Here is a 23,202-nt window from a genome sequence, read left to right on the forward strand (position 1 = left end):
CTGTTGAAATATAAATGTGTAAATATAAGTATTAAATATAAAGAGCAAACATGTGTTTATAGTAAATTCATGTTGTAGGGGTATTTTAGTGTCCTCTAAGAACTCAGAATGAGAACATGGAGCCCCAAAGAGGTCAGGTGGCTTTGCCTCAGGCCCCACAGAGAGTTGTTGGCTTGACACCATCTACCAAAGTCCAGTCTCCTGGCTACCTGTCCTGTGTTTCTCCTCCAGAAGCCTCTATGCTCAGAATTTTAACTCAGCCTGGTGATGCAAGAGAGGCTTTTGTAACCATATCTTAAGGTATCTGCTTTTAATAGATTGGTATTAAAAGTGCCTGTATAGAGAGAAGAAAATAGAAGGCAGAATGCTGGAGAAAGAATATATGTTACAACTCTGGAAATAGACACACAGAAAGAATCAACCCGCCCATTATTTTAAATGCACCCTGTCCACCCCCATGAAGGTTATACACTGGCAGGAAAAGAAAGGATCCGGCATTTTCTCTTACTGGTTGCTTTTGCGGCATCAACATCCTCAGGGTCATAACTTCATAATACATACAAGTAGGAGCTGGAAAGGATGATGACATTTCTGTGTGTGAACCACTGGTCACAGTGAAGAGACTTGGCATGTCCCCAGTAGCAGAAGGATGTTAGCAACCACTTACCTTTGTGGGGTTCTGTACAGTTTAAGCTGCATTCACTAGCTTATTGGCATCTTCAAGATCACATTGAGTTCATTAGTAGTTCTCTTCGCAGAAGAGGAAATGGAGTCTCAGAGTTGAAGAATCTGTCCAAAGGTCCTCAGTAAGTCCAGGTTCTCTGACTCAAAATCCTTCATTCCCTCTGTAGTGGTGTGGTTGCCTCAGTTGGGCCTTTCAGGGGCAATGGGCCTTGTGATGGACTAGGAGGGCAGTGGCTCTGCTGATTAAGATCCCTGCTCTAGTAGCTATGAGAGGGAAGAGAGGGCACATCCACGGGGCGCTTGCTGTATCCCAGGCACTTAGTATCCTTTCAGTGGTTCTCTTTACAACACTGCACTCTCTCTCTGAAGGCCCCCAGCCTCTGTTGTATTCCTGAAGGGCCTGGTCACAGTAAGGAGACTTGGGCTGTGCCCACTGGCAGAGGCACAGGGTAGTATCAGACTTTTAAATCTGTGTCACTCTCATTTCCCATATAATGTATAAAGTTGCATATGTGTGCATGTTTCTCACAGTCCACATGATTTCCTCTGTGATTTGCATGGGCAGATTCTTTGCCTATTTTTCTATGTGGTTGTCTTTTTCCTATTGATTTTCTTACTGATTTCTTCATTTTTCCATCTTTGTTTTATATATATGTGGGGGGGGTGTTTATGTGTGTGTATATGTATTTATTATAAATATCATATAGTAGCTTAAGGCTTGTCTTTTCACTTTGTTTATAGTATCTTCGGATTTTTCTAAGAATTCAAAAATTTTGATTTTCACATTTAGGTTTTCAATGCCCTGAAATTTCTTTTTCATATAATTTATGATACAGTGATCAAATTTTATACTGATTATGTCCAAACACCACTTGCTGAGTAGTTTACCCTTTCCCTCTGAATTTCAGCATCACCCTGGTTGCATGTCAAGTTTCCTGCATGTGTGCAACTGTACTGGGCTCTCTGTTTTGTTCCATTCCTCTGTCTACCCCTGTGCCAAAATCATACTGTCTAAATTGCTATATTGTGTAATGAGCCTTGTTCACTTCGAATTTGTCTTGGTTCTCTTAACCATTTGCTCTTTCATAGAACTTTTAGAATCAAATTGTTATATTTCAGATACACACACACATACACACACATGCATACATACCTTTGTGATTTTCATTGAAAATATACTAAGTTAGTAGATTAATTTGGAGAAAATTGATATTTTTACAGTCTTACTCTGTAAGGGAATTTGAGTTTGATCTGCCACAGGTGCATGAAGGCCAGAGCTCGCTCTGAATAATGAAACGACGCCTGGTTTTTGTCTGGCAATATCCCTGTGAGTGGAGAACTCTTTCTAACTGGCCATCCCTGACTGAACTTTGGATGCATTACAGCAGATACGTTTCTTGACGGTGAGCCACGATGGGAAATGATTATTGTAGTGCAATTTGCCAAGATTTTTTTCTAGCTGAGTGATCAAATATATGTAATTAGGGAGGAGAAAGCATGTCACAGCACAAAGACCAACTCTGCTCTGATTGCTGGATTCCCAGGACAGCCTGCATGAAACTCCTGACATACACCAGGGCGCGGTGAGCAGGCTTCACAGGCTGGAAACTCTGCCAGCAAGACAGAGATTCACAGCAGAATACTGGGGAAACAAGAACAGTGTCTTCAAGCCTGCTGAGTTTGTCATGTCCCAGCCAATGTCACTCCAAAGATGATTACCCTTCCCTTCTGATGAGTACTTTTCCTTTTCATCCCAACTTTCCTACCATAAATACCTAAGAGTTGAAGAAAAACAATCTCTGAATTCTGAAGAGTAATAATGCTAATCCTTTATTCTGGAAGGCTCTGATACAATTAAATGAGGATTTTTAAAGGATGAGAGCCTATTTATTTTAACTCTGAAGATTTTCAAGAAAATAAAATAAGTAGCTATATTGTGTTAAACTGCAGATACGTAAATATTATTTTTGAGTGGGGAGACAAAAACTATAGCTAGCGATTGCTCATTACTTTAATCATAGTCACTGTCATGGTAAATCATATGCAATTCCAATTATCATGAGAAATACTCTTTTCTCTTTGTTAAGAAGTAATAAGGAATTTGAGGTTTATCCTTCAAACATGTTTTCTAGGAGATGTAAGGAAGGCAAATATTCCCAGCCTTTTTAGAGTTGGAATACCCTAGCCTTTTGTAATTTTAAAACATGACATTCCCTATCCTAATGAGAATATTCAATGGAATATATTTTTTAATGGAAAATTTTAAAATATTTTCTATGAGATTTTGAGATTATTTTTGGAATCCTGAGACAAACCTCTGGTATCCATGGTAATAATGCCCACTTTGGGAGGTGCATTTTACACCAGGAAGGAAAACACACCTGGCTGGCCATCAGAACCAAATATGGCACTAAAGTGCAGCTGCCCAGGTACGGCTCCCAGTAGGCTCTGTACTAGCCATCCACACAATTTTCTCTCCTCCTGAAGCAAGCATCTTCTCTCTCAAGTAGCCTCTTTAATTTTTCCATTATAATTAATCATTCCAAATTCACAAGCTTTTATTTTCTCCTTAAACTGTAAGATCTATAAAATGATTTAAAAGGATGCTTTTAAAATTCAGTTAATTTAAGGAAAAGAGAAGAATAAAACGAAAAAAAATGTTTGATGCATATATCCTAAACTCATTATTCCTTCTTGAAAAAGAGAAAAAAATATTACAGTCTCATGAAAGTTTCTCGATATGAAAGGTGGAAGGAAAAAAAAGAGTTAAATTTAACTTCAGTAAAAGAATCTGCATTTGAAACGTGGGTTGTCTTACATTTCTTGGAAAGTATACCCAGGAATCTGCTGTTACTGAAGCCTGTGAGAATGCCATGTTCTAGTGGGAGCTGTGACTCTCTGTTGATAAGGAGTTCTGTACCCTTGGTTTCATTTATTGGTAGTGGTGTTTTGGGAGTTCAGTTTTTTGTCCTTGGCCTTAGCAGAAAAACAACTCATTTTCCCATGGGTTAGCACTAAGAATTGATGAAAAAGGAAACATTAATGAAAAGGTCAGTGTTACATCCTCATATTTATTTCCAGGACAAGGATCCAGGATGATATTTTTCCTGATGTATGTGTTGTGGGGGAAGAGGTTTTGGGGGCAGAAAATCTTAAGTGGGGGGTCAGGCCATAGAAATAAGGAAGCAACCAGATTTTTCTGGGTGAGGCCTTTAGTTCTCTAAAGAAAGGTAAAATGTAATGAAATAAAATTTATAACACTTGCAATATATGAATATAATCTCACTGAACAAAATTTAAACAATACAGATAAAAACACGAGTTCTTTTTTTTTCTACTTTGCAAACTTAATGAAAGCACAAGTTCTTCTTGATGACCCCCCCCCCCACTCTTCTAATTCTACTCTTCTTTCATAAGTAGCCCTGGTCATCAGTTTGGATATAATCTTCCTAGCTCTTGTCTAAGTATTCACATACAAATGTATGCACAAAGGTATACCTGGAAGTTTACAGGGCTTTTTCAAGTACATATGGTATCATAGTCTACATATTGTCCTGCAACTGGCTTTTTCCATCTAATATGTCTTAGTGTTCTTTCCAGGTCAGTACATATATATCTTCCTTGTTCTGTTTTTAATAGCTGGATAATATTCCATGTTATTAGTTTAATCATTATTCATGATGCACATATTAAATAATTATCTCCATCTGTTCTCAATTACAGTCTCATGCATAATGACCACCCTTCTACATGGTTCTTTGTACCCAAGTAATATTATTTCTAGGGTAGAGTCTTAAAAATAGAGTCACTGAGTCAAAGACCTGCAATATTTATAATTTTAGGAGGTGCCACTATATTGTCCTCCAAAATGTCCTTACTAATCTGTATTTCCACGAGCCCTGTACATTACCACCAATGCTTGATATTATCAAGCTTTACAATTAGGCAATTAATGGTGAAGGAAATAAAACTGTGTTTTGATTTAATGTGATTTAATATTTAATGTCTTGTAAGAATTGTCATATTAACAAATTCATACATGCACGCACTCACGTGCATGTGTGCACACACACACACACACACACACAGAGGAACCCTTTATCTGCCGGTATACTCATGCTTAGATTCACTATAAATATGCATTGGTATAGCCTCAAGTCAGTGCTGCCTCCAGATCCAATCTGAAGACAGAATAGGTGGCTACTATGGCAACCAGCTTCATGTTAGATGCTAGGGAAAGGGGTGACTATCACATGATGAGAGGTGAGGAGATGGTGATTCTGGAAATATCCTTCCTACTCTGGTAAAAACTAATGCCTAGAAATTTCTTTAGGAAAACAAGTCCTTTTAGGGAATGCTGACCCTTTGCAAGGAGACCTTCACTCACTAACAAAAAGGAGTTGGTCTGTACCGTGAGAGCACAGGATGGCCTGCATTATCCCTTTCAGCTCAAATGGTCTATGATTGTTCTACGAGAATAGCTAGTTGACAGGAGTATACAGGGCCTTGAGGGGATGGGATTCAGAAGGGTGGAAGTGCTCAAGAAGTATGTGCAGCTAGGGTAGACGCAAGGTTTGATTGCCTCTAGACACTGAGTAACTGCAAGGAGGACCATGAGCAGGACACCTTCCCCTGCCCACCCATTGGCCTGGAGGTCACCTCACTTACCTGTAGCTCTGCTCAGGGGAATGTGTCTGCTCAAGCATTAGGCAACAGTGCCTAGCTAATCAGCTGAAATGTATTTAAAACCAGATAAGAAAGTTGAAATAGCTCATCTGTGAGGTCAGTTAAGACACATGAAAAGAGAGCCTGGCCAATTATGTCATTGAGAGCAAAGTTTAGATGATAAATGTGTCATTTGAACAACAGATACAGGCAATTAAATTTCATTTTAGACAAGAATCATAGTATCTATTTCTTTAGAGTGTTGCATGGTTCTCTGGCACAGACTTGAAGGACTTGAATAACACAGGTTGATATTACATTTTTTTGCTTGATGGTCTCTTTCTTTAGGACTTAACCCTACTTATCAAAGTTCTACTCTTAATTCCCAGACATTTGGGCCATGAGAGGGGGCCTAACAGTTCCCAAACATGGTTTTTATAAAGCAATATCATTTCCCATGTCCTTCCTCCACCACTGACCTTCTCGGTCTTGAATTCTATAACATTGTTGCAGCATGGAAATCTTTTTTAAAATGTGGTAAATAGTAAAATGTAATTTATATGAATAAAGAAAGAAAATAATTCTCTGGCTTGGTCTCAATTGACATAAAATCACTATTGAGATGTCTTCTACTTAATTAAATTAATCCAGATATAGCTAAAAGAGACAGAATGTGCTTAAAATTACAAGTGTTATCTATCACTCAGTGAAGTCCATTGAGAATATTTTTAGTGCATTTAAACCTTGGCAACAGTCTAGGATTTATCTGCTGAATAGTTGTCTGCACCATGGCATTTTGACACACTGGAGCTTTTATGTTTAGGCTCTCATTTCATTATATTATTTGGTAAATAAAATGTTCTTGGCAGGCTATAAATAAAGGGGTACCATGTGTCTGAATTCAGCCCTCCTTGTGGTTCTATTTTAGGCACACTGGAGGGTTAGGAAAGAACAAGGAATCTGAATGGATCATACAAAGACAGCCATTGCAGTGTGAGCTCTGGGTATCTCTATTATGCCAGGTTTGATTTAAATAATGGGTAAGTCCAGTGCCTATCTTCAACAGGGATTTTTTAAAAATAAGAAACACAGTTTCTTTGATGTAAAATGCTTAGAATTCAGCGCAATCCCTCAGGCATACGCTGGATCACTGCCAGAAAAGGAGGGGGCTGCAGCTTGCCTTCTTATTTAAGACACACCATCTTGAATCATTGGACTACTCCTACACCTTGGTTTTGTTCTAATTACTTTTTACCATTTTAGATGATTTCTTTAGTAGCAGCAGGGTAATAACAAATTCAAATAATGCCAAATGCCCTTCTGTTTAATGCTTTTTTTTTTGCTTTGTCTTTTCACTTCCACAGTAGATTTATCTAGGTCACATCCTTAGCTATCTAGAAGCTATGTTATATAGGCAAACCCATTTTGATGGGGAATATTCTCATAGCAGAATGCTCAGGATAGCTAAAATATTTCGAAGGCCAAACCACTTGCCCACCTATTTGGAGTAGTAGTACTCATCAGAGGGAAATGCTTTCTCCTCGGACTGCAGCCCCTCGCCCTCCTATACTGCTCAGCCTGAGGTGCTGCTCACAGTACATCACCTGAAGAAAGTATCAGCATTGCCACCTTTCATGAGCATCAGGCATTGTTGCAGGACCTTTCAGAATATTCACTCATTTTCTCCCCTCAACAGCCCTCTGAAGAAAGTGCTGTCATCACCCGTGGTTAACTAACGAAACCCAGAGAAGTTACGTAGTTTGTCCAGGTGCACACTACCAGAGCTCGGTAGAACCAGGAATCACACCAGTCTCTCTGGCCCAGGAGCCCATGCTCCTAACAGCCACATGATTCCACCTCTCCTAATGCACTCTCTGCCAAGGTGGTCTAGACTACCCCTCTGTAGAAGACTGTGCCCATTCCTACCCCCTGTAGCCCCATGTGCTCCCTCCACCTCTTGAAACGCCCTTTCCTCCTGAATTTTCTATCAGCTTCTGTCGTTTCATCCTTAGTCTTTTATCCTATAATAAGAAGCTTCTTGCCCATTGCCTTAGGACAGATCACCCCATCTGAGCCCTCAGAGTTCAGAAGGCTTAGGGACACTAAGGGGTCCTTCTGCAATTTAAACTCCTAGGAGCAGAGTTTCATGTTTCCTATTATTTCAGCTGCATACCTCTTTCTAGCTGCAGTTATAATCTCCAGGGGCCAAGAGCCCTCCCAAGTCATCTTTAGCCTCCTACTTGGTGCCTTCACCCTTCCTTCCATAGTTTGGTTGTTCAATTGCCCAAAAACAGAGACTATAACGTTAACTTCCAAAGTAGGCTTTGTCTTTCTCCCTAGATCCCATGGTCCTGGATTGGGGTCTACCACCACCCTGACACATTTCCAGCCAGGAGAACCATTTATTTCTTAATTTCCAAGTGGGAAGAATCACCTCTGAAGCTCAGCATTCAGATGTGCACTGCTGAGTATAACGAGGAGAGGCCTGAGCCATGTCCACTACCGGTTGTCAAGGGCCTCAGACCTGTTGCTGCTCAGTGGCCTCTTAAGTTTCCTTAAAGGCCTTCCTGCCTCCCCCGCTCCTGCTCATTCTGTCAGGTGACCGATTCGCACTGACTGAGTGACTGCTGCGTGTCAGCACTGCACAAAGTCTGGCAAATAGGACAGCCTTAGAGGAGCAGGGAAGACCAGTGAGCAAATTGGCCTCAGTCCTCCTGAGGTGGGTGCTGGCCACCCCAGGAAGGCACGTTCCCTGCCTGGGATTCAATTCCTGAGCCACCTGCACTGGGGCTGCTGTACCAGCAGGGTGGGGCTGCCCCTCCGGGCTCTCACGGGTGCTTCGAGGTCACCTTCCCTGGCCATGTGCTGCCACCATGGTGTGCACCTGGGAGACGCATATGACTTGTTCTTACCAAATGTGTGCAAATCTGAGCAGGACACAAATTATGTTAATAACACTTCTTTATTTGGCCATCAGTTCTCATTTGCTTTCCTAGCTTTCCCTTTTCTGTTGCCTTTTCCCTTTCTTTTTTCCTTCCATGATTTCAAGTATACTCCTGAGCCCCACCCACCCTCACCGAACCGAATAGCTCTTGTTACAGAGTCAAACTGCCACTTTATTCCTCTGTAGCCTACACTGCACACCAGCTAGCTCCCCAGGAGCAGAGGCCATACCTATCTTATTTACTCTGAGGATCCTACCGCAGGGCCTGACCCGCAGCAAGCACACAGGCTCTCCGTGTTTGGGGAGTGACTGCTTGAATGCCCGGTGCACCACATGTTCCTGTGTGGCCAGTAGACTAATGTCGTTGTATATGCATAGCATAATCCCAAGATTCAGACAGACTTGAAACTGAAACTCACCTCTGTCACTTCCTAGGCATATAACTTTGGCTATGTCCCCTACCCTCTCTGAAATTCACTTTCCATGCCTGTAAAATGGAGGTAATACTGACTTTTAGTGTTACCAAGAGGATTAGGTGTGATAACATATAAATATCTAAGATATATTAATGGTCAATTTTTTTTCATTTCCCTTTTAGTTGGCTATATGGATTCTTTGTTCATTTTCCTCTTTTACCCCCAAAATTTGGAGGGTTGCTATTTGTATCAACTTGAGCTAAAAAGAAACAATCCCAAAGGATCAGTGGCTTAGAAGAACAATCTTAGTTCCTTCTCTGAGCTTTGTGTCCACTTGAGGTCTGTGGGGGCTCTGCCAGAGAGCAGAGGCCACCCACTGATACAGCCTTCCATGATCCCTGAGGCCGGAGGCCAAGGAAGTGGGCAATCACATGCTGGCTTGTAACAGCTTCCACCCAGAAACGGCATGTGTCACCGCCAAGCTTGTTTCACTGCCTGACGTGAATCCCATGGTCCCATCTCCCTCAGGAAAGTGTGTGATCCCACCACATGCCGGATGGAGGGTGACTGGGGTGTTTGGACACCAATAACCACCCAAGCAATATGTCAGAAGAGTTGGCTTTAAAATACAACAAAATCTTAAGTTAATTTGACCTAGATCGAGAGTGAAGACTGCTGAGCAAATGAGTAAAATCACGAAGATCTTGATGGCAACTATATAGCAGGGGAAAATGACAGCACCTCATAGGACAGTTCTAAGGAGTAAATGAATTAATATATGTAAAATACTTAGAATAGTACTTGGCACATAGTAGGTGCTCAGGGAATGTTAACCATTATCCATCATTTTTTTGGCATGAAGTAAGTTTGATGTGGGCAGAAATTTTGGGTTTGTTTGCTGTTGTATCCCATCCTTAGAACAGAGCCACATTTCAGGCCCTCAGTAAATATTTATTGAGAGAATCAGTGAATGGGCTCTATCCTCATGAAATGTAAAAGCCAGCCTAAGCCTTGAGTCCTTCCTTGGAATGATCAGAGAACTTCCTTCTCTTAAAGCTACCTTGACCAACCTTGAACTTTCAGGCCAGAACCAGCCCCCTGGCCTCAGTGACTGAGGACTTTCATTTCCCCGTGGCTTGGCAACTCACACTCCAGCACATTCTGGCAGCAATGACGATCTTGAGCCCTGCTGACATCCCGTCTTCGCACCCTCAGCTGCCGACTCTGGCATTAGTCATGAGCCTCTCACGGCAGAGGCTGGTCCTGGTAAAGCTGTGCTAATGTGCCAGCTTCCTTCTTCAGCAGTTTGGACGGCGATCATATTATTTAATGTGCCCCTTTGACCCCCTGAGTTTCCTTGTAGTCTTACTGTCAGGAGGGGGTGAGGAGACATTGAAAATGTTTGGACATGTGAAATTCAAAGCTGTATTCTCTCTACCTAAAGTCAGCAGGCCCTTCCAGACTGCCTGCTTCTCTCCCAGGCACACACATTCTTCCAAAATCCACTCACCAGCACAAGGAAGGTAGCTGGGCTTCTGTACATACCATCCTTTCCGACCTTCTTCATTCGGTGTGTGCTCTCTCCTCTTTCCCCTTCTGCCGCAGACTCCACACTGGGCCGCACCTGATCTGGCCCTGCCTGCCTCTTTGGCCTTTCCTTTCTCTGAGTTCCTCTGCTTCCCTTTGCCTCTTGCTACTCTGCTCCAGCCACTTAGTCTCCTTCTTCTCCAAAACCTGCTAAGTACACTCCTGCCTCAGGGCCTTTGTATTTGCTGCTTCTGTTACTGGAAAGCTCTTTCTCAGGCACCCACAGTGCTGGCCTACTCGCTTTAGAAGGTCTCTGCCAAAATTCCACCTCCTACAAGAAGCCGTTCTTGACCATGTTGGAAATAGCTCCTACCTCCATTTTTCTTCTGAGCACTGATCTCTAATGACACTATGATTTGTTTACTTGTATATTTACTTAGATATTGTTTTTCCCCCTCACTGGAGTGTAGGCTCCATGAGAGCAGAAGTTGTATCTCCGGTGTCTGACAAGTAGTTAGCACTCTAAATATTTACTGACTGGAAGAGAGGAAGAAGAGAGGATGGGGGGAGGGAGGAAGGAAGGAGGAAGGGACAGAAAAAATACAAAAAAGGAAATAAATGTATACGTACTTATAAATGTTGATAAAGTACTTTAAGAGAAATGAAAGTCAACCTGCTTTAGATGGGGTATCAGAAAAGGCCTCTTGGAGACCACATTTAAGCTGAGACCTAATATATGATAAAGGCCAGAACAGGTAGAGGGCAGAGAACATGCAAAGACTGTGAGGTCTGCTAGGGAGCACGACCGGACTGGCTGGAACCCCACTGGGCAAGTGGGAAGGGGAGGCAGAGGCCTGATCACAGTATACAGCAAGGTGACTGCCTTAATGAGGCTAGTCTGGAGCAAAGGTCCGAGTGAAGGCCAAGTTCGGGGGTTGGGTGGTCATGAAGACCTGGGAAAGCAGAACCATATTGCAAGGAAGGCACCCAAGTCTGTAGGCTCCTGAGGCTATGAGGCTCTTTCCCTTTTAAAGGAGTTGCTTATTCACTAAACAAGCCTTCCTCAAACCACTCTAGCTTCCGTTCTGTCATCTGAAAAGTAAAGCATAACCACACCTAGTTCACAGGATCATCAGCACCTGGGGGCCACCTCGTTACCATCGGCCACCTCTAAATGTTCCCATGCAGTGCTCTGCACAGGCAGGCGCCATGGTGGGTCGGGAGCAGGAGGAGAACACCCTGCCTCTGAGTAAGGAATGGGCTTCCTATGAAAAGACACGTGCTCCTGATGTGGCCTAAGAGGAACGTGAATAGCACGCCTAGGAGCACACAGTCTCCTGCAGGGCACTCTGAGGGCACCAGCATGCCCCTGGAGCCGCCAGAGGGATCTGCAGGGTGCTGATGAACATTTCCTATTCTCAGTTATGCGTTTTCTGACGCATGTTGAAATAAGTAAATACTAGCACATCAGATCAGCTTACACTGAACTAATAAATAAATAGTTGATTTTAAGTTAACTTACAAGAAAAGACTGAGTGAAGAACAGAACAGTCAGTACATTGAAGGGGCAGCAGGGAAGGTGGTAGAGAACCAGCTGAAGTTCAGGAAGCATGCATCTAGGGGGCACAGTGTCTGTGAGCTGAAGGAAGCAGGGAGCTGGGTGGTTTTGAGTCAATTTCTAGAGTCAGACTTTGAAGAACAGAGCCTGAGGGGCCAGCCTGGCGTGGGATGCCAGGCCGCAGTGTTCACCAGGGTCTGGGGAGAGAGCTGAGTGGGTACTGGCAGGAGTCACAAAAGCAGACAGACCTGACAGTGCTGAGGGGAAAAAGGAGGTCTCACAGGGTTTCGCACTAAGGTGCACATCGACAGAGGTGTGAGTCAGGGCTGCGGCTCACCTGTACACGAGGAAGAAGAATGTACCAGACCCCACATTTATTTCATGGCAGAGACAGTCCTTTTCTGTCAGGTTTTATTCCCCAGTAGAAATGAAGACTCTGCTCTTGACTGCATTCAGAGATAAGGAAACCTTCAGAGAGACAAGGGTGAAAAATGAAGTTGAGTATGTGATTCCTGCCATGCATGGCAGGGTGAGGGGTGTATAAGGGGGTGGGTTTAGGTGGGTGGAACTGTGGCCCCAGTAACATTCACTTGGGGAAAGTCAGTCCAGGTAGCCAGAACTATTGCACCACTGCCCAGGGCCAGCCTTCCTCCCCGCCAGCCAAAGGAAGTGGTACTTCAGGCAGCCAAGGAAAAGAAAAGGATGTGTATTGTTTTCAGAATTGGTAATCTTCATTGTTCTGCTAATTTAAAAATTAAATCATATGCTTATTTTAAAAATCAAAATGATACAGCAGTACACAAAGTAGAAAGTAGAAGTGTCTCACAATTCCTTAGATAACAGGCTTAGCAAGTAATTGTTTCATTCAACAACTGTTTATTAAGCACCAACCACAGGCCAGGCCCAAACACTATTTCAGGAGGTTCAAACACTTCAGTAATTAAAACAAAGATCTTTGTTCTCATGGGGCTTACACTCTAGAACGATACTGTCCAATACAGTAGCCACTGACCACATGTGGCAATTTAATTAATTTAATTCAATGCAATTTAAAAGTTGTGATTCCCCACTAGCCACATTTCAAGTGCTCAATAGCCAGTGTAGAACATCTCCATTATCACAGAAAGTTCTGTTGGAAAACGATGTTTTAGAGGAATAATGACTGTCAACAGCTTGTAATATATTATTCCAGACTTGTATAAACATGTACGTAAATGTGTGTGTATTATATATGTATGTGTGTATGTACCTGTGTGTGTGAATATATATACTGTATGTATGTATACATGTGTAGACATATCAATATGTGACAGCATATATACTCTATACCACATGTAGTATACCCACTGTTCAGCATCCTGTTCTTGTCACTTAACAATCTAGCATGGTTATCTTCTTCTACCAGTAATAGATCTAACACATCAGTTTTTATCCTCATATTAATGGATACTTAATTCCAGTGTTTCACTACTATAAGCAATATAACTGTGACCACTCTTGGAACTTATATCCTTGTACATTTCTCTAACCCTCTCTTAACATAAATTCTGGGAAGTGGACTGCGACAGTCCATGTAGCCTGCTGAGCACACACTGAGCTCAGTGTGTGCTAGCGTGACAGCCTGAGGGAGGTGTGCAGAGGTCCCTGCAGCGGCCCACCACCAGGGGCTTCCTGCCCAGATCAGGCCCTCAGGGTTTTTACCACCAACAAACCAGAGTGTCTGCCTCTGGAAATGTAACACCCTGAGGCCACAGCCCGCAGTTCTCCACAGAGTTTTATTTTTGTTTTTGCTTCTTTCAGAAGACTTACACATTTTGGATCTAGCCACACGTTACATTTAGTGACCCGGTCTGGGTGCCTGACTCTGTATGAGGCACCAGACCCCTTGCAGTTCTGAGAATTGTTTTATTTCATGAATTCACAATGAAACCTTTGTGCTAACATGAATGCTCATTAAACCTGGTACTGTGCTATCTGCAGTATTTTCACCTGGAGGGAGGCAAGCGTTTGGTGCAGAAATGAAGGCCGTTGTGGGCTGGAGTGTGACAGGAGAACCCAAATGTTACCAAACTGGACAATCTGGGCTGATTGCTGTTCTTTCCTCAGTGAAGTCTCAAAAGAAATTCTAACCATTTTGGAGTTTTTATTTCTTAACTAACTCTCAACTTCCTCGCCCTTTGAGAGAAATAAGTCAAGACCTTGCCCTGCTTATAGCCGTAGCGTCTGCCTTCAGACGGCACAGCCGGCCAGGACTCACAGTCCTTCAGCCCCTTCCCAGACCCGTCCCTCCTGGGGAAAGAATCCACACTGGAGCCCAAACCCCTCCCTCATCACCCTCTGTGACACGAAGTGGACATAGAGTAGCTGTGAAAACAGCTATAGGCTCGAGAATGACCCTCCCCAAAGCTGGAAAGCCTAGAAAACCTAAGGCTTTGTGATGATTCATCTTTGTCGACAGAGTTGAAGTTGCCCTGTAGACATGCAGTCCATCTTATTAGCTACCTCATCAGGGCTGGAGATGGGTGAGAGTCTCTGCAGCAATCGAAGACTGGATTGGAGTTGGGGCAGGTAAACAGCGCCAAAAGGCTCAGACAGGGGCCGCTCCACCCAAGCCGGCAGCCCGGCTCCCTCCTCCCTGGGACATGTGACTCCTCTCCCCGCCTCCCTGGCCCCAACTCCAGCTTAAGTATGGCCTGAGCCCTGAGCTGCCGGAGGCAGGCATCTGCCAGTAAGCCTTCCTGAGTTCCCTGCATTTTTTTCTGGGGTACACTCTCAAGATTCTTGCCTCAAAATGAGATGACAGAATGTAGTGTTTGTACCCTCTCCTCCGTTCCACGGGCCCATTGTCAACCCTCTCTGGACTTCGTCCCATCTCTGAATCAGGCATGGCTAAGCCCCACACTCATCCACACTGCCTGCAAAAGAAACTACAGCAAAGTGATAGATAAGGGGCTTCGTTTAGTGGGAGCTTAAATTTCAGGCCTAACGACGCCGGCTTGGTGCGATGGGATTTACAACAGGTGCAGTGGAACCTTAGATGGAGGCAGACAGATTCCCGTGTGTTGGAGGAGGGGAGAGGGGAGGGTCACATTTGATCTGTCTGCTACTGGAAGAAAAATAAACTCCATTTGCTCTTGTATTCTTTTAAGAAACAAAAGAGATGAAAGAAACTTCAGGCTAATCTCAAACAGTTGTTTATTCTTCCCTTTCTCTCAAATAGATCAAAAAAATGATCTCATATTATTAATCACAGAGCCTTCCCTAAAAATATAAATAAAAAGACATCACTGTCCCTCCATATTTACAAATTTCATCATAACAAGCTCAGTGAGGCTAGAATTCAAGAAGCATAATGGAAAGAAAAGATTGTTAGCTTTTAAAAAAAACTCCTCTAAATGACAGAAAGAAGAGGAGGCAAGGGAGAACCAGATAGTAATTTAAAAAGCTTTTAAAGGGCCTCCAATTTCATTCTTTTCTATAAATGGACAATTAGCTGTAGCATAGGTTTGTGTAATTAGCAGACAAGCCAAACCCTGAGTGATTTATTCACTGTAATTCGGATAAGAGAGCATTTTCCAGTGACACATCAGAACCAGAAATGATATCGTAGTATTCCCACACTCTGAACATTATTGGCATTTCTGAAATAAAGTACAACCTTATCTCTTAAAAATTCTTCCTGGGCAATGGACTTGTGATATTATTTTTGAAACCAGTAACAAGACTGGACCTGAGCTAAGATGCAGAAAGAAGCAGAAATGGTGCACTGTGGCGTGGTCCTTCACAGCTTCCTCCCTGCAGGAAGCCTTCCAAGCGGCCTTCTGAGGGGAGCTCTGGCCTCTGCTGCAGCTGCACATGTCTCTGCTCAGGAGCTGTGGGTGGAGGCTAACAAGGTACAAGGCTGCGGGAGGTGGGGGTGGGGGGGCACGCCAGGCACAGGTGAGGGGCAGGGGGATCCGCCTGCAGTAGGTCTTGGAAGGACCATCCATGCAGGAGTGTCTGGGCTTCCAGTTCCCTCTCTGAAATGCCAGACAGGCTCATTGGTTCTGTAACGGTCCACTGGGGGAATACTATTGCCTCATAAAATTGGATGACGATAATCTTTCTCAATTCAAGCAAAAATCAAGTAAGCTGATCAAAACTGCCCCACAAGTTTATACCCATTCTGTTGTTTCTTTTTTGCTGCTTCTGCTCTTAAAGTACCCCCTCAAAAGTCAAACAAGAAGCAAGCAAAAACTGCCAGCTGTGCTTGACTCCTGGGCGTACTTGGTGCATGTGACACAGCCTTGTTTTCTCCTAGTTCAGAAAATGGGATCAACTGCAGTAGCTTGTCACAGTGTTTAAAGGTGCAGCACGGTTTCCAGGGGCTCTGACTCCTGACAGCTCCTGAAAACAGCCAGATGCAGGTGATCTCTCAAGTCCAGAAAACCATTTCGAGCTATTCTGAACTACCAAAGATGTCAACACACTTTAAAAGGGGACTTGCCGTATAAATGGCAAGTTTGTAATTCAACAGAATAAAGATGATCAGTGTGCTCAGAAGTACCCATAGTAGGGCACCTCAGGTTCGGGAGCCTGTCTGTGCTTGCTGTCAGGGGCCTGAGGGCTGCCCTCCCTGGGATGGGAGAGTTTGGAGCATGGGCTCTCACAAGTGCCTGCATGAGCATTTCCCCCACTTGTTGCATTCTCAGAAAAGGGACCCAAAGTCCAAATGACATGAGAGAGAGTTGATTTTCCTATGGGGACAGCCCCATAATAGGAGATTATGTAACTCATGTTAAATCAATGCTGACCTTTTTAAAGAAATAGCCTCGAACCTGGTATTTCAATTACTCTGAGTGCTGGGCTTCAGAATGTCTTTGTCTAAGGTGATTTGGCCTGATTGAATAGGATAATGTAAAAACACATGCAACTGTATTATTTAATATGATACAGTTTCACAACAGGTTTACAAAGGCCTTGATGCCTCCTTTATTTAACCACATAAAGTCTTAAGATAACCTTAGGTAGTTATCTACTTTGTAGTTAGGACAATCAGAAAAGCTACTTCAGAGAGATTTTTCAGAGGGGCCTTAGGGGAAGTGTTTTGAAATAGTTGGAGCTGTTTCCCTCCTTCTGCCATGACCCAGGATTGGCTGTTCTGGTGCCTCCTTGGCACTGCCCGAAGCAGCGTGGATGTTCAGGAGCCAGGGGCTGCTGGTCCCACTGCCTGCATCTGGCTTTCTGGGCCTCGTTGGCAACTCGGTCTTGTTCCCTGCCATTAAAATGCAAGCTTCAAAGTATGTTACAGACGATTTTCTTTCCTTCAGGCTTCCCCACCATATTTTCTCACAAAAAAACTCAGAGCTTGGGCTAGAATTCTGGGCAGTTGCATTCTCTCCTGAGTGTACAAGTCTTTCCACATCCACCACACATTCCAAACCTGCCTAATAATAATAGATTTGGGTTGTCATTTCTTCCTTTTTTCAGCTGTTTTAAAAAACAGAATTTGCTGGAGACTTGAAAAGCAGTGTGACTGGTTTTCGTTTTGTTACATTTTTTTAAGATGATACCTGATACACTTAAAAGATTATATGATATATATGTTGTAAAGCATAATTACATAATAAACACCCATGAACCTACCACCTTACCCCAAAAGATTGCTCACCCACATACCCCAACCCTCAGAAGTAACCACTATTCTACGGTTTGTATTTATCATTCTCTTTCTTTGTAAAACCATTTTATGACATACGTTTGTATACCTAAATCATGTAAAGTTTAGTTTTGCTTGTTAACCAGAATTTATGCAGCCATTTGAGGTTGCTCTTCTAAAGTAGCCTCTTTGGGAGTCGATCCACTTAAGCATGTGGGCTGCAATTCCTCAAAACCATCTGGGTGCTCTTTGTTTGAAATTTCCTGTAGAGAGTTTATCAGCTTCTCAAGAATCAGTGCTTTACAGCACATTTGGTCTGATTCAGCTCTTTCTCCTATCCCCTGTTTCCCCATTCACTTATTTAAGAAATATTTAGTGGGTACGGTCTGTGAGTCAGGCACTGTGCCAGAGATCAGGGGTCAACCAAGGAACGAACGCCCCTACTCCCACTGGAGCTTTTCGACACCCCACCCCTTTCTTCCTTTGTCATTTGAACAGTAACTATAGGCCACAGGCCAGGAGCTTCCAAGACACTTGGCAGGATTCGGTGAACCGAGGGGCTGTGGGATCAGTGTGGATGGGAGCCCAAGGGGAGACATATGGAGGCATTGCAGGAAGTGCTCAGCCTTTGTGGGTCTGTCTCTGGCCCTTTGTGGCCTCACCTGGGTATTTTTTACTACAGTTTTCTTTGTTAGGCCAGCTTCACTCACACACTCATCCAAGCATATTTATGTCATTACTTCCACACTTGCCTAAGAGCCCTGCCATGTGGTGTGGGTCAAGGACTCTACAATGGAAGAGGAAATCAGCCTGCAAGACCTAAAGCCTGACAACCCAGATAATGATTATTTTATATTAGAGGAATTTAAAAGTCACACTAGGTCATTAAACATTAGATGATGACACAGGTACAACTGCCTACATAGTATAAATATGGAAAACCTCAGGAATATGTATACAAATGTTTTTTCATTTATATATCTATAATACATAATATAAATATGATGAATATAAATATGTATAATTCTTGTGTTCTCATCCAGCTTCTCCATGACCCATTCACCAGAACAGCTGACCTTCTGCAATCCCTGCGTTTGATAGAATGACTGAGACCAAACTCTGCCCCCAGCTTATCCAGCCATATAATTGACATGCTTTGTGATTGATCTGTTTAAATGCGTATGTGGGTATGTGCACAGGAAGGCCTTAGATGAGGACAACTTCAGCTCCATTCCAGACAAAGGCCTTGGACAAGGCATTGTTTTCGAGATGCTGTATTTTCCTTAATGCCTAAGGAATCTCAGGCAATCTCCATGTGCCTGGGCACATCTGCTCTTCCTAGTTGAGGTGTAATGATTCCTAAAAGTCAGTTAATGTTTGTTCCCACACCTGCTTATCCAAGTTGTATTTGTTATTGAGTTGCAAACTTTAAATGTTCTCACATACTGATGAAATAGGAATTCAAAAAGAAAATTGTTTCAGGTAAAACCAAATTGAATGCTTCTGAAAAACTCAGTAAAGATGAGCACTAGGTGTGAACAAGATATTCGTGAACAAGAATTCTCTCAGATTTTGCTGTAGGTGTCATAAACTTCTTGTTCTACTTTAAGTGGACTAAAATTGGAAATTTTACGTGAAACATAATCTTTTTTTTTTAAAGACAGAACTCTAATCAGCAGACAATACTCAAAGAAGAGACTTTGGCCTTTCCACAAAAGATTAGTGAATAAATGAATATTTATGATTTAATTTTAAACAAATTATTTATGTATGTATGTATATGCACACCTGCACACATATATGTGTATGTAATGTGTATATGTGTATGTGTATGAGAGAAATTAATTTTTCATGATCCCTGTCTTTAAATGACATTCAATCATGTGTTGTCCAAGGCAAGTTTGGAAACTCAGGCTCCTACCACAGTTTTATTTATGCGCTAACCAGAACTGCCCTACTGAGCAGTGGCTATACAGGCAACCTCCCTAAAAGATATCAGATCTGGTGCCACTTGCTAAGGTGCATTTGTTTTTTTATTTTGTTTAATTTTGTTTTCATTTCCCAAACATGTATTGAGAGCCATGAGAAAAGACTCCATTTTTAAAACAATGGTTTGAAAAGAGAGAAAAGACCATGTCAGACTGCTGGATGGATGAGGGAGGTCATGACCTCACAGTGCTCTGCCCTTTCTGGCGAGTCACACTGCCAGGCTGACCTTTCCTCTAACCCCAGGAGCCTGTGGAGGTGGCCCCCTGCTGCCAGGCGGGTGCTGAGAGGCCAGAAGGCACAGGCACAAACAAGGAAGTGGGCCTGACGTCCTCAACCTCTGGGACAGAGAAGGATGAGGAGGCCAGCCATGGATAACTTCAGTCCAGATGAGAAAAGGACACTCTCACCAAACTCAAAGGACATTCTTTGACCCCGCCCCTTCCCAGGCAGATGTCTCTTTGAAACTATGAGAATATCACTACATAGGGAGACACTTCAAATCACCTTCCAGTCATGCCCCCCAGCCTGTCCAGCCATATTAAAACATGCTTTATGCTTGATCTGTTTGAATGCACATGTGTGTGTGTGTGTGTGTGTTTGTGTGTGTGTGTGTGTGTATGTGTGTGTTAGAAGGCCTTAGAAAGGGCTGCTTCAGCTCCAGTGTGTGTGTGTGATGAAGGCCTTGGACATAGCAGCCTCCTTACACAAGATGCTTCATTTTCCTTAATAAATACCTAAGAAAGAAACCCAAATGTGTGGAAACCAGGTTCCTTTGACAAGGTTCCCCGAGAGCCAGAAAGATTGAAGCCTGCTCCACTGAGAGACCCAGATTCAAGAGAGGCACTAGGCAGGCCAGAGTGAGGGGCACAGCTTCATTTCAGCCTTCCCAGGAGGGTTGTTAAACTGTTCAGCGTTCTCTCCATTTTAACTTTGTTGTTGCTGGGAATGTGGGTCCCTGCAGTGCACAGAGCCATGGAAACCACTCTTCTCACTGTGCTGAGTAAAGGGACTTCAGTAAGTGGAGACAGGCAAGAGGGGACAGAGGGGGCACAGGCATGGGCATGGAGCCCTATCTTGGTGCTCCAAGGAGTAACTGGACCCCTGCCTGAGAGATCCCCAAGGCCTCCAGAGAAAGACATTGCAGGGGCATGAGTCATCCCACATTTTAGAAGAACACAGGAGTACCCTAGGGGATTGGGGCCCCCCTTATCTAGCAGTGGGCAACTGAAATACACAGATTTTGCTTGGCCAAAGGCTAGGATCAGCTTCTGGTTTATTATCTGTTTAACTAAGTGGATTAAATGAGAATTGACTGGAATTGGCTTAGAGTTCCCTTACAAAACACTGCTATCTTATAAGCTGGTTTAGTGGAACAGGCTGTCGGGAGCTTAACTAGCAAGAACTGCCTACAGCACCTTACAGAGCAGAGACCCAAAGGAGGGTGTGCAGCCAAGTCTGGGGTCCCCACACCTTGTGACTTTGTGTGGCCACAAAAGGTGGGCCTAGGGTATGACTGCAAACCACACTATTAGTATCTACCCGCAGGGGCAGGACCAGGTCTTCCCAAGAAGAAAGGCATTTGCAGCTCACTCCATGTTAAAAGCATTTCTTCAATAATAAGACCGAATTTTATTGATTATGTATATGGTCTTAGCACATATGAAAGGCAGTAGAATGGAGGGGTTAACGTGACCATCTTTGGAGTTTGACTGCAAGAGTCTGAATCTAGCTTTGCTGCTTACTAGTTGAATGACCTTGTGTGGCTCAGTTACCCCATTTGCAAAATGTGAGGACAATAGTCCCACCCTCATTGGGTTTCTGTGGATATTCCATAAACTAACATGTATATGTCTTAGCATAGTGTTAGGCATAAGTGACTATATCAGCGAGCATTCAGTGATGATAGCTGTCACTATTGTCACGGAAAAGAATTCATCCCATTTCATCGCTCTTGCACCCACATCTCCTTTAATATTAATTGTAGCACAAACTTGGGGTGAGCTGCATTCACAGAGGAGATTCTGAGGGGTGGGAGGAGGTGTACATGGAGGAGCTCAGGTCTGTGACGAGAGGGACATTTTGAACCCACACTTGCCGGGATTGTGACGTGATCCACATTTCTAAAGTGTGTGTTGATGTGTATGTATCTTTCATTATAGGGTTTGGGTAGATGAATGTAAATCCTGCTTTTGGTGGAGATTATGTAATTATGGAAAATGCTCAGAGACTAATAAAACTAATAAAACCCCCCCTTCAACCTGGCATCCACAAACCATGTACCTGGTAGGACACCTGGTTTGAGGGTAACAGCCACACTGAAGTGAGGCTGTGGTTGGACAGAAGGTCCCTGTGCCGTTGGTTTGGTCAATGGAGATAACTGACTATTTTTAAGGAAAGTTTCACTTTATTTTTTTATTTTCCTTCCAACAATATCTTGGACAATCTTATTTTTCTGTTGGGTTCATTTGAGTTCAGTTTACCAGTAATTGGTAAACATTGCTGTCGCACAACCTACTCCCCAGTCAACCTCTTTTGCAATCGCAGAGCCTTTGCTTAATTAATTCCAGTGTCATTTCCACAATTTCCATGTACGATCTATAATTTTTCAATGATCTATAATCCAGTGGATAATTCTATTCCACTCCTCTAATGGATGAACATCATGCTCCTCACTTTCCAGAGAACTGAAATAGGCCAAAAATTGGATGAATATTTGTGTTTTATAGACAATGAGTTATTTTATGATGTTGTAGCCTGTTAGCTGAATTATATTTTAGAGGAATTGAAACACTATGCGTGTGTTAGAACTAGTCATGTTCTCTTCTTGCCTTCATGCTGTTTTTAATTTGAGAGAGTAATACATAAGGTACAGCTCCTTGATATAATTGATATAATTTCACCTATTTTAAATGGCTCACCTGAGAGTTTAAGGAAAGAAGCCCATGAATGAGTGTGAAGACACAACCTTCCAGGGTTTCTTCTGCTTGATTATTGGCTAAAGGACAAGCTGATGCATCCCAGCTAGAGCTCCAAAGCCAACAGTAAGCGTGGTGTGATGTCAGTAAGTGCTCTGTGTCTGTGGGTCTCAACTTTTCTTGGTTGTGAACCGCTTTAAGAATCAGGAGGATGTTCTGGATATGCTCCTCAGAAAGTGGCACATTTTCTCCTGTCCACAAGCTGGGCATCGAATTCTGGGGAATTCACATCAACTCCCAGAATTCCCTCCATTGGCTCCCTCTCCCCCCACAGTTCACTGAACATGAGGAGGTTTCTACTCACTGCACTTGACCACACTTTAATGTTTTAATGGCAATGAGTTGGACAGTTCTGGAAACCAGGAGCTAAAGACTGGTCAGAGGATTTTTATAATAAAATAAGAAATATCCACATTGGTCTTTGCCCCTAGTTCCTGGCACACAGCTCTCAAAACCCGTGGAGCCTCTGAAATGGTGAGAGCGTCTTGTATGCTGAGGGATGACTGAGAGCCGGTGCTCCTAGACGGCTTTAGGATGGTGGCTTGGTCGGCAGAAAAAAGCAAGGCATGTCGAGAGGGTTGGAGCTTTCTGCCCCCAGCCATAACCTCCAGGGAGGGAACAGGGGCTAGAAGTTGAGTTAAACACCAATGGCCAATGATTAATCAATCATACATATGTAATGAGAGCTCCATAAAAATCCCTACACAGCAGGGTTCAGAGACCTTCTGGGTTGTTAAAAACATGACGGTGTTGGGAAAGTAGCATGCCTGGGGAGGGCATGGAAGCTCTGTGCTCCTTTCCCTGCA

The 23,202-nt window shown here is 43.2% G+C and overlaps 1 protein-coding gene across 1 annotated transcript in view; it reads left to right on the forward strand.

Annotated features, from left to right (window-relative positions):
- Positions 1–23,202, forward strand: part of SCFD2 (sec1 family domain containing 2) — a 398,635-nt gene that overhangs the window by 335,967 nt on the left and 39,466 nt on the right. The window lies entirely within an intron of this gene.

This window comes from Manis javanica, chromosome 5 (assembly GCF_040802235.1).
Source record: "Manis javanica isolate MJ-LG chromosome 5, MJ_LKY, whole genome shotgun sequence".
NCBI classification, from domain to species: domain Eukaryota; kingdom Metazoa; phylum Chordata; class Mammalia; order Pholidota; family Manidae; genus Manis; species Manis javanica.